This window comes from Ovis canadensis, chromosome 1 (assembly GCF_042477335.2).
Source record: "Ovis canadensis isolate MfBH-ARS-UI-01 breed Bighorn chromosome 1, ARS-UI_OviCan_v2, whole genome shotgun sequence".
Lineage (NCBI taxonomy): Eukaryota > Metazoa > Chordata > Mammalia > Artiodactyla > Bovidae > Ovis > Ovis canadensis.
The window spans coordinates 65,135,129-65,143,544 of record NC_091245.1 but is presented as its reverse complement, the minus strand read 5'-3'; the positions used below and the strand labels follow the sequence as shown (position 1 = coordinate 65,143,544).

The 8,416-nt window shown below is 42.2% G+C and overlaps 1 non-coding gene across 1 annotated transcript; it reads left to right on the top strand.

Annotated features, from left to right (window-relative positions):
• Positions 1 to 2,967: 2,967 nt before the first annotated feature.
• Positions 2,968 to 3,116, top strand: LOC138431600 (small nucleolar RNA SNORA62/SNORA6 family). Its single transcript, XR_011253757.1, has one exon. It is a non-coding gene; the product is annotated as a small nucleolar RNA SNORA62/SNORA6 family (small nucleolar RNA).
• Positions 3,117 to 8,416: the final 5,300 nt, after the last annotated feature.

The following is an 8,416-nucleotide window of genomic DNA, read 5'->3' as shown; positions in this document are numbered from 1 at the left end:
GCCTGCATTGACCCCATGCTTCCAATTTCTAGTGCCACCGTTACTATTCAGACCCTTATTCACTTATTTATTTACTTACTCACTCAACCAATATTGTTGAATTCCAGGAACTGAGACAGACTTTGAGAATATAATGGTGAGCAAAAAAGATATATTCCTTCCCTCATGGAGTCTATGGTCTAACAGAGGAGTAAGAGTGTCATGGAAATAATTATTCTTCCCTGGTGACTCAGATGGTAAAGCATCTATCTGCCTACAGTGCGGGAGACCCGGGTTCAATCCCTGGGTCGGGAAGATCTCCTGGAGAAGGGAATGGCAACCCACTCCAGTATTCTTGCCTGGAAAATCTCATGGACGGAGGAGCCTGGTAGGCTACAGTCCATGGGGTCGCAAAGAGTCGGACATGACTGAGCAACTTCACTTTAGATCATGGTAATGAAATGCATATCAGAGTCTGAAAACATGTAATAAAATAACAGGAGTTGGCGTATACTAGGGAAGTTTGTGAATGATTCCCCAAGAAAATGACTTGAGTTATGCCCAAAGGAAGAAGCGTGGTGAGAAGAGTCTGCCAGACAGAATGAAGAGCACATGCAAAGGCCCTGATTTGGGAGGGAGCGTGGCACATTCAAAAGAGTCAGAGAAGAATATTGCAGGGAAAACTACAAGAGTGAGGAGCAAAGTGATTCAGTATTATACTGGTCAGGCAGGCCAAGACAAGGCCACATAAGGTCACAGCGACCAAGCTATTTACCTTTATCTTCAGAGCAGTGAGAAGCAGAAAAACAATGTGATCAGATTTTAATTTTGTGAAGACCATTCCGGTTGTGGTGTCTCCAGTATGTATGGGGCAGGGCAAGAGTGGATGTAAATGGATGTTTGGGAAGCTGTTGCAGTGTTCAGGTGAGAGAAGACTGAGAGAAGCTACAGAGATAGCGGAGATGGAAAGAAATTGGTAGACCAAGTCAACGGAGTACTGTGGTGGACTAGATATAGGGTAATTTTGACAGGTTCCCAATTGTTCTTCCTGCATCTGCTCTTTTCAGTTTATGAGCCATTCCGTGGCCACTGCAAAACAATCCATCTTTCAGTGGTTTTTCCTCCAAAGAATACTCATTGCTCATTTTCTACATATGGTGTTTTCCTATTATCTAGAATTCCTTCTGTTCTCCATTTACATTCAAATTATATCCATCTTAATGCGATGCTTAAGTCCATCCTCATTCATTAATAATCATCCAATATTTGTTGAACACTTACTATATTCCAGGCATTGTTTTAGGTGATAGAGATACAGTGGTGAGTAAAAAATATTCCCTGACCTAATGGAACTTTCGTTCTACATCTCTTTGATTCCCTCTTTCTTAGAAACCATATCATACAAGTTAGTGTTGTCCTTTTTTCTGTTTGTCTCATAGTAATAATCTTGCCTCCTCAGATAAAATTAAGCCTCCCTGAAGCAATGACGAATGTCTTCATTGCCTTCCAAATTTTCATAACCACCCACAACATATAAGAACTTAAATGACTCAAAAAGATTGGTTGTAATATAAAAACTTTATATTTTTATCACTGAAGACAAAATGCTTTCACATTCAGCATATCATGAGGACATCTCTAAGTTATAAAGTACTATTAGAAATGTGTTGGTGCTATTGTTAATGTTAATATTATTATTACTATGAAGTGAAGTCACTCAGTCGTGTCCAACTCTTTGCAACCCCATGGACTCTAGCCTACTATGCTCCTCTGTCCGTGGGATTTTCCAGGCAAGAGTACTGGAGTGGGTTACCATTTCCTTCTCCAGAGGATCTTCCTGACCCAGGGATCGAACCCAGGTCTCCCACACTGTAGGCAGATGCTTTACCATCTGAGCCACCAGGGAAGTCCTATTATTACTATAGGCTCACAATATCTACTGACTAAACCGTAAGTCTCTTCCCAGTCTTAATTCTGGTGGGTTGTCAATAATAATTATTTCACACCTGAGAAGCTACATGTAAGATAATATTTCTTTGTTAGAAAATCCAGTTGCCATCACTGAAGAAGAATGGGCATTCGCTGACAGTAATCTAAAATAACAGACATCAAAGGTATGTAAATCCTCATGTACTCCTCTGGCATGCTACAAGGAGGCAAAGTTCCAAAAGAAAACCTCCCCGTAGTTGCTCCAGCTCACCTTTCAAGATAGCCCTTCTATTTTTGAAACTGTAATTTTTACTTGTTGGGAGATTGTCCAACCCAGTTCCAAACACACTGTGAGCTGGTCCCCAGACTCAGAAGGCTTTTTGACATCCTGTCAAATGGTTAATCCATCCTCAGTTCCCCAACCTATGGAGAACAAGAATAAAGACAGCCCCCTTTTACCCAGATTTAACTTCGTGGAAGCCAACAGAATAACAGACTTGGAAAGAAAATGAAATGTAATTTGTTGACAAAGACATGTTTTTCCCCTTTAGAAACAAGCATGGAAATTCAGAGTATCAATAAAGCCTCCACATTTTCTTCTATCACAACTAATATCTCCTAGTGACCTGATTTGATTGAAGATTTTGCATAAATCTTAAATGAGAGCAGAACTGAAAAAGCTCTAGGAATACCAGACACCTACAGTTGCCACACTACATATTAAATAACTGAGAAACATATGCCTTAAGTGGCATATTGTTAGATGATTAGTCCACAGGTACACATTTGACCCCAGTTGGGTCAACCAGGTTCTCTTAGTGGGTATTTGGAACTGAAACCAGGAGAATATTTATTAGACTCTATAGGTGCCTAGATATATAACATATAGTTTCTTCATGTGATCTGAGAAAACAATAAACCCATAGGGAGTTTGTGGGAGAGGGAGAGAGAAAGAGGGAAAGAAAGAGAGAGGGAGGAAGAGGAGGAGAAGGAGGTGGCAAATGAATACATAGGAGCAGAAATGAGAAATAAAGCAACCTTTTTAAGTTTCTAGCTCCATCTGCACATTGTTAGAGCTCGGCGTTGAAGCCACTGGCCGATGAACTCACAAGTATAGGTAGTGTGCTAAATGGGAGCGAGTTTTTCGCTAGCACCTCAAGGGTCTCTGGCCTAAAGAATGGAGTTTGATAGTAATACTTGCTATAAAAGTATAATTTTAACATGAGAGCTTTAAGGAGAGATGAAGACATTTAAAAAATAGCCTGTGCTTTCTTCTGCTTTTCCCCGGTATTTCTTACTCTTCTCAGGCATTACTTGATCTTTCTGTTTTCAAACTAACTTGATGTATCCTGTTGCAAGATCCTAGGAAGGGAGCTCACTTAGTGGGTCTAGTGTGGTGGATGCTCATTTGGGAAGTCCTGCACACGTGTGGGTGCCATCTCCTGTGAACACCCGTGGGAGGTCATGCCTGATCTCTGCTTCTACAGAGATCCTGAGCAGACTGAAAAGGAAGAGCAGGTGATGGCTGAGAAGGCTGTGACCAAGGAGAAACTTCAGGGTGGATGTCCCACTCCAGCTCCAGAGTTCACTGCTGCTCAGCCTGAGGTGGTGGACTGGTCTGAAGGCTTGCAGGTGTCTTCTGCACCTATTCAGCAGTTCCTCACTCAGCCTGCCACTGCAGACTGGCCTGCAGCTCCACTGCTCAGGCCACTGAATGGGTAAGAAAAATTGCTAAGTGGTCTTAAACTGTTTTTTCACAAACTCTTACAATGAAAATTCAGTTGATGGAAAACAGTTTCTTTAAAAAAAAAAAATCTAGTTCTATTCTTGCCCTAGAGTCTGGCTGCATTCCTACACTTGGGTTCCATGAGACATCCTGGAACTCATAACAAATTCTCTCCTTTTTGCATAATGAGGCTCAAGTTTGTTTCTGTTGCTTGTGACCAAAGAGTCCTATACAAAACTCTCTTTATAGTAACCAAATGCAGCCTGGTCTAGAAAGCCATGCATTCACTTATTCTATAACCATTTGCCAAACTGCCAAACCAAGTCCTGAGAACACAACCATGAATCAGTCACAATATTTGACTCTAAAAGCTCATGTTTAGTTGAGAAGGCAGAATAATACCTTTGGGAAAAAATGCACAATGTAGGTAAATATACAATGTAGGTGATAGATTCAGTGATGAAGAAATGTATAGTGAACAGTGGAGGTTGCCAAGGAAGGGGTAGTGAACTTGACCTGGGGAAAATCAGGGAGGGTTGCTCAAAAAAGGGGATGGAAATGTTGAAAGAGGTCTAGTGCAGGCAAGGGGGAAAACTTATCCCACAGAAGGAAGAGCACTCACAGACAGGGCTGAAATGGCCTTTGGTGTTCAGGCTCCTGGTTCAGTGAGACCAGCTGATGAGATAGAGGAGATGGATCACAAAGGGTAGTGTGGATTGTACAGGAAGCAGGTTAGGTTCAGGGCACCTGTCTCTGTAGAGAACAAGCTTGAAGACTTCATTGCCCCCTCATTAGCCTTCTCACTTTCCTGAAGATAAGGAGATGGCACTTACCTCACTTTTCAGGTAAGAAAAATGCACTTGGCAGATGACAGGAATTCCCCCTGAGATCATCCAGGAACTCTGAACTTAGAGCTCAAAATAAGGCTCTGTTCTTACTCATAGTCATAGAAAACCTCCAGAGAAGATGTACTTGAGAAAGTGACCCCAAAACTCTGGAGTCTGGGGAAGTAAGGGCTACAGATTGAAAATTGGGTTTCTTGTTTTCAAAATTATAGAAAATGACATTAGAATATATCTCAATAGAAGAATCCTTTTTGACATTTCAGTAAATGCTTTTTCAGTATATCTGGTTTGGAAGGCTAATAGGAAAGAAAAATAGGAAAATGTTTTGGGAAAGTGTTGCATATGAAGAGAACCCCAAAATATCATGGGACTGAAAGTCAGGAAGAAAAGAATGAAGGACCAATTTAAAGATAACATAAATGCAGACAATAATGAAAGCAAAGTTAAAAAAAAAAAATCTAGGTAGATTGTATATTTGTTCAGGGGGAGCAAATTTGCATTCTCAAGGCAAAGTTATGCTAGGATTAAATGAGATAGAATCAACACCCAAAGCAAGATATAAAAAAACTTTCCTGGTTCAACTTTCTATTCAAAAGGTTTAGTGGAAAAAATACTTTCAAGGGGGAAACAGAGCAGGTGGGACTAAGAGTTTCCATTCTTAACTGTCCTAAAACAATTATTGATAATTGCCTGTCCTGAATTATATTATTTCATCCTAGAGAACCAGATGGTTGAAGCTAGTCTTTTATTTGGAGGATTTAGTGAAGTTCAAACAAACTTTGCCACCACACAAAGTTTAATAAAGTCAGAAGTCACGACTAGTACTTTCTCTGAGGCTCTCTCAGGAGCTCTAATCCAACAGCTCTGGCAGGCTGGCCTTTGTGCCTGGCCTGCTGTCTTTTTATGTTGGTCCTTGATTGCAAAATAGCTCCAGCTGTTGAAGAACTTATTAACCCTTTCTCATTAGAACTGTATGAGAGAAACAGAGCATCCCTCTGGGCCCGCTCAGCACTGAGTTAACTAAATCTCATCTTAGAAAGGTGTTCTGTGCCCAGGAATGTTCAGCATGATTTCTCAAACCCACCCAACCTAGAAAGTTTCTCCTTCCTAAAGTGAAGTCTCTGTATGTTTAGTTGTGTCTAACTCTTTGCAGCCCCATGGACACTAGCCCACCAAGCTTCTCTGTCCATGGGATTTTCCAGGCAAGAATACTGAAGCAGGTTGCCATTTCCTTCTCTCGGGGATCATTCTGGACCCAGGAATCAAAACTATCTCTTGTGCCTTCTGCATTGGCAGACAGATTCTTTACCACTCTACCACCTGGGAAGCCTTCTTCCTAAGATCTGTCTCAAACCTTAATCTGCATCTGAATCACCTGGGGATCTGGTTAAGCCACAGATCTGATCAGCAAGTCTAGGGTGGGGCCTGGAACTCTGCATCTCTAACACGTACTGATGCTGTGGACCAGACCTTACAGAACAAGGTCTTAGAGGGTTCCCAAAGAGAAGCATCTGAGCAATCACCTAAGAAAGTGAAACCCTGCAGCAGGTTAGGACAGGTGAATCCAAAGCAGAGATAAATATAGGATTAGAAACGTCTGTAAAGCTTTCCTATCTACAGCTGCAACAATATCCCCAAAACAGTGACTTTCACAATGCACCAGCTGGAGGTTGAGATAATCACAGGACTTCAGACTTGGACTTCATTGCCAGGGCAGATAATCACACCCAAAAAAGGGGAAGAGAGCCAGACGGCATTTAAATCTCTGGGCAAATGTGACTTGCAATTTATTATCATGTGAAAAGCATAAGTGGCAGCAGCATTGTGATTTTTTTTTCAGGATACAGAAAAATTGATAAGGTCTGAGTTGAGTTATCTCCTGCCAGCGTCCCCTCCTGCTACGGTCCCATCCTCTGCGGACCTGGAGGGCCTTCCTCATCTTCCACTATCAACGGGGTCATGTGTGATGACACAAGCTAGATAGAAAGATTATGAAAGGAGCGTGATGGGGTGATGGACCCTCTACACCACAAGAATAACGTTTGGAACAACGGACGATTATTATCCCAGAAGTAGTGTTGCATCTGGTATCCCTCTGTTCTTGCTCAGAAAAGGGAAGGTCACAGAAATGGGGATGGGGAAGCAGATCCAGGGGAGTGTCTGGGAGGCCAAGGCCCATGTCCTCTTGCCCTCTCGTGGAGGCTTCCTTGGCTCCGCACCCTGGGCAGATCCTCCTTGCCAAGAAAGGTGTTGCAGCTCATATCATTAAGAGGCTTGGCTGTCTTCAGGCAATCGCTCAGGGTTTTGTTTTTTTTTCCTTATTACCAATCTGCCTTTCTTAGAAAAGGTCATGAAATGGACAGGGGATGCCTCATCTTCCTTATAATCCACTGTTTGAAACATTTCAATTAAGCTTCAGATCAGGCCCCAGAACTGAGGCTGTTTTAATGAGGGGAAGTAATGACCTTCTGTTGCAGGTGTTTTCTGGCACACCATCAGCTTTGATTCTTCTTGATCTTTCTGCACCCTTTGATAGCCGGGATCAAGGGTTCTCTTTATATGCTTCAAGCACACTGGAGGACTTTCAGGGACTCCACTGACATGGTTTTCATCCCTGCAGTCTTAGCCGAGCTGGTTGTCACCGGCAAGTTCTCCACGCTTGTTCAATTTATCAAAGATTAAAAGACAGCTGAAAAGACAGGGCCCATGTGCTAAACTGTGAGTGTCCGCATGTGTTCCCAAAGCAAGTGAACGTCAGGAGGATTCCTCAGAGACAGGGGGTAACCCCTTTGATGCCTGCTCCCCAGGAGGAAGGAAGCTTCACAGAGGACATGAAAGCAGCTGTGTGGGCACAGTGGGTTTAACGGGGCACACACTGGGTGCGCGTGAACATGCGTGTGTGTGCAAGTGTGTCTGGAATTCAGATACTTATGAAAGTTGCACTTATTTTATGTTGGCAAGTTCTGGCATTTGTGAAGTTTCATTTCCTTAACAAAGGCGTGGATATTTTAAGGAAACTAATCCTTTCAATAAGGATTTATCACATTTCTCATTCTGGATAAAGGACAGGAAAGACAGATAAAATATTTTCTCTCCTTCCAGTACTGAATTTCAGAATTTTGAATTGCATTTCTGAATTATTGAAATTCAGAAGTTTCCAGAATTTCACTCATGTTACTGATTCTTTAGCAATTCCTGAGCCCTCCTGTGTGCCAAGCTCATTGTCAAGCTATAATGGAGGGGCAGCCATGAATGAGACAAATGATCTCTGCCTCCAGGAGTGTATGGGCTGTTCTGAGAGACTTACATTCAAAGGCAATTATGCAAATACTTGTTTACAGTAAATATGAATACATCCTGCAGGAGAGGGGCAGGTTCCTGTGGGCATGTGGGTGAGAGGATGTGTGTGTGTGTGTGTGTGTGTGTGTGTGTGTATGAGGGCATGTATGTGTGGGGGCATGTATGCCTGGTCTGAACACTCACATTTGGTGCATGTTCGTGGGGGAGAGTGAGGTTGTCAGCTGGCACTGCGGTGCTGTGGAAGGGCTTGGAAGAAAAGTGAAGGCATCTCCACCACGATGAGGGTATTAGCAGGTGCTTCTGGGCATGGTTGTCAGCAACAAACAGCCTCTTGAGATTTCAACATTTACTCCAAGAAATCACAGTTAAATATCCACATACTTTAAAAAGAAAAAACACTCTATTAAAGTAAGCCTGACATGTACAGTCTGCATACATTTAATATATACCAATTCAGTGGGTTTGGAGATAAGCGAAGACCTGTAAAACCATCACCACTATCCAGGTCATAGATTAATCCATTATGTCCTGAATTTTCTCCTGCAGCCATTAGTAGTAGTAGTAATAGTAGTAGTTGTCATTGTATTGTTCTTGGTATTTTGTCTGTGGGTGGCAAGAACATTTACCATATAATCTA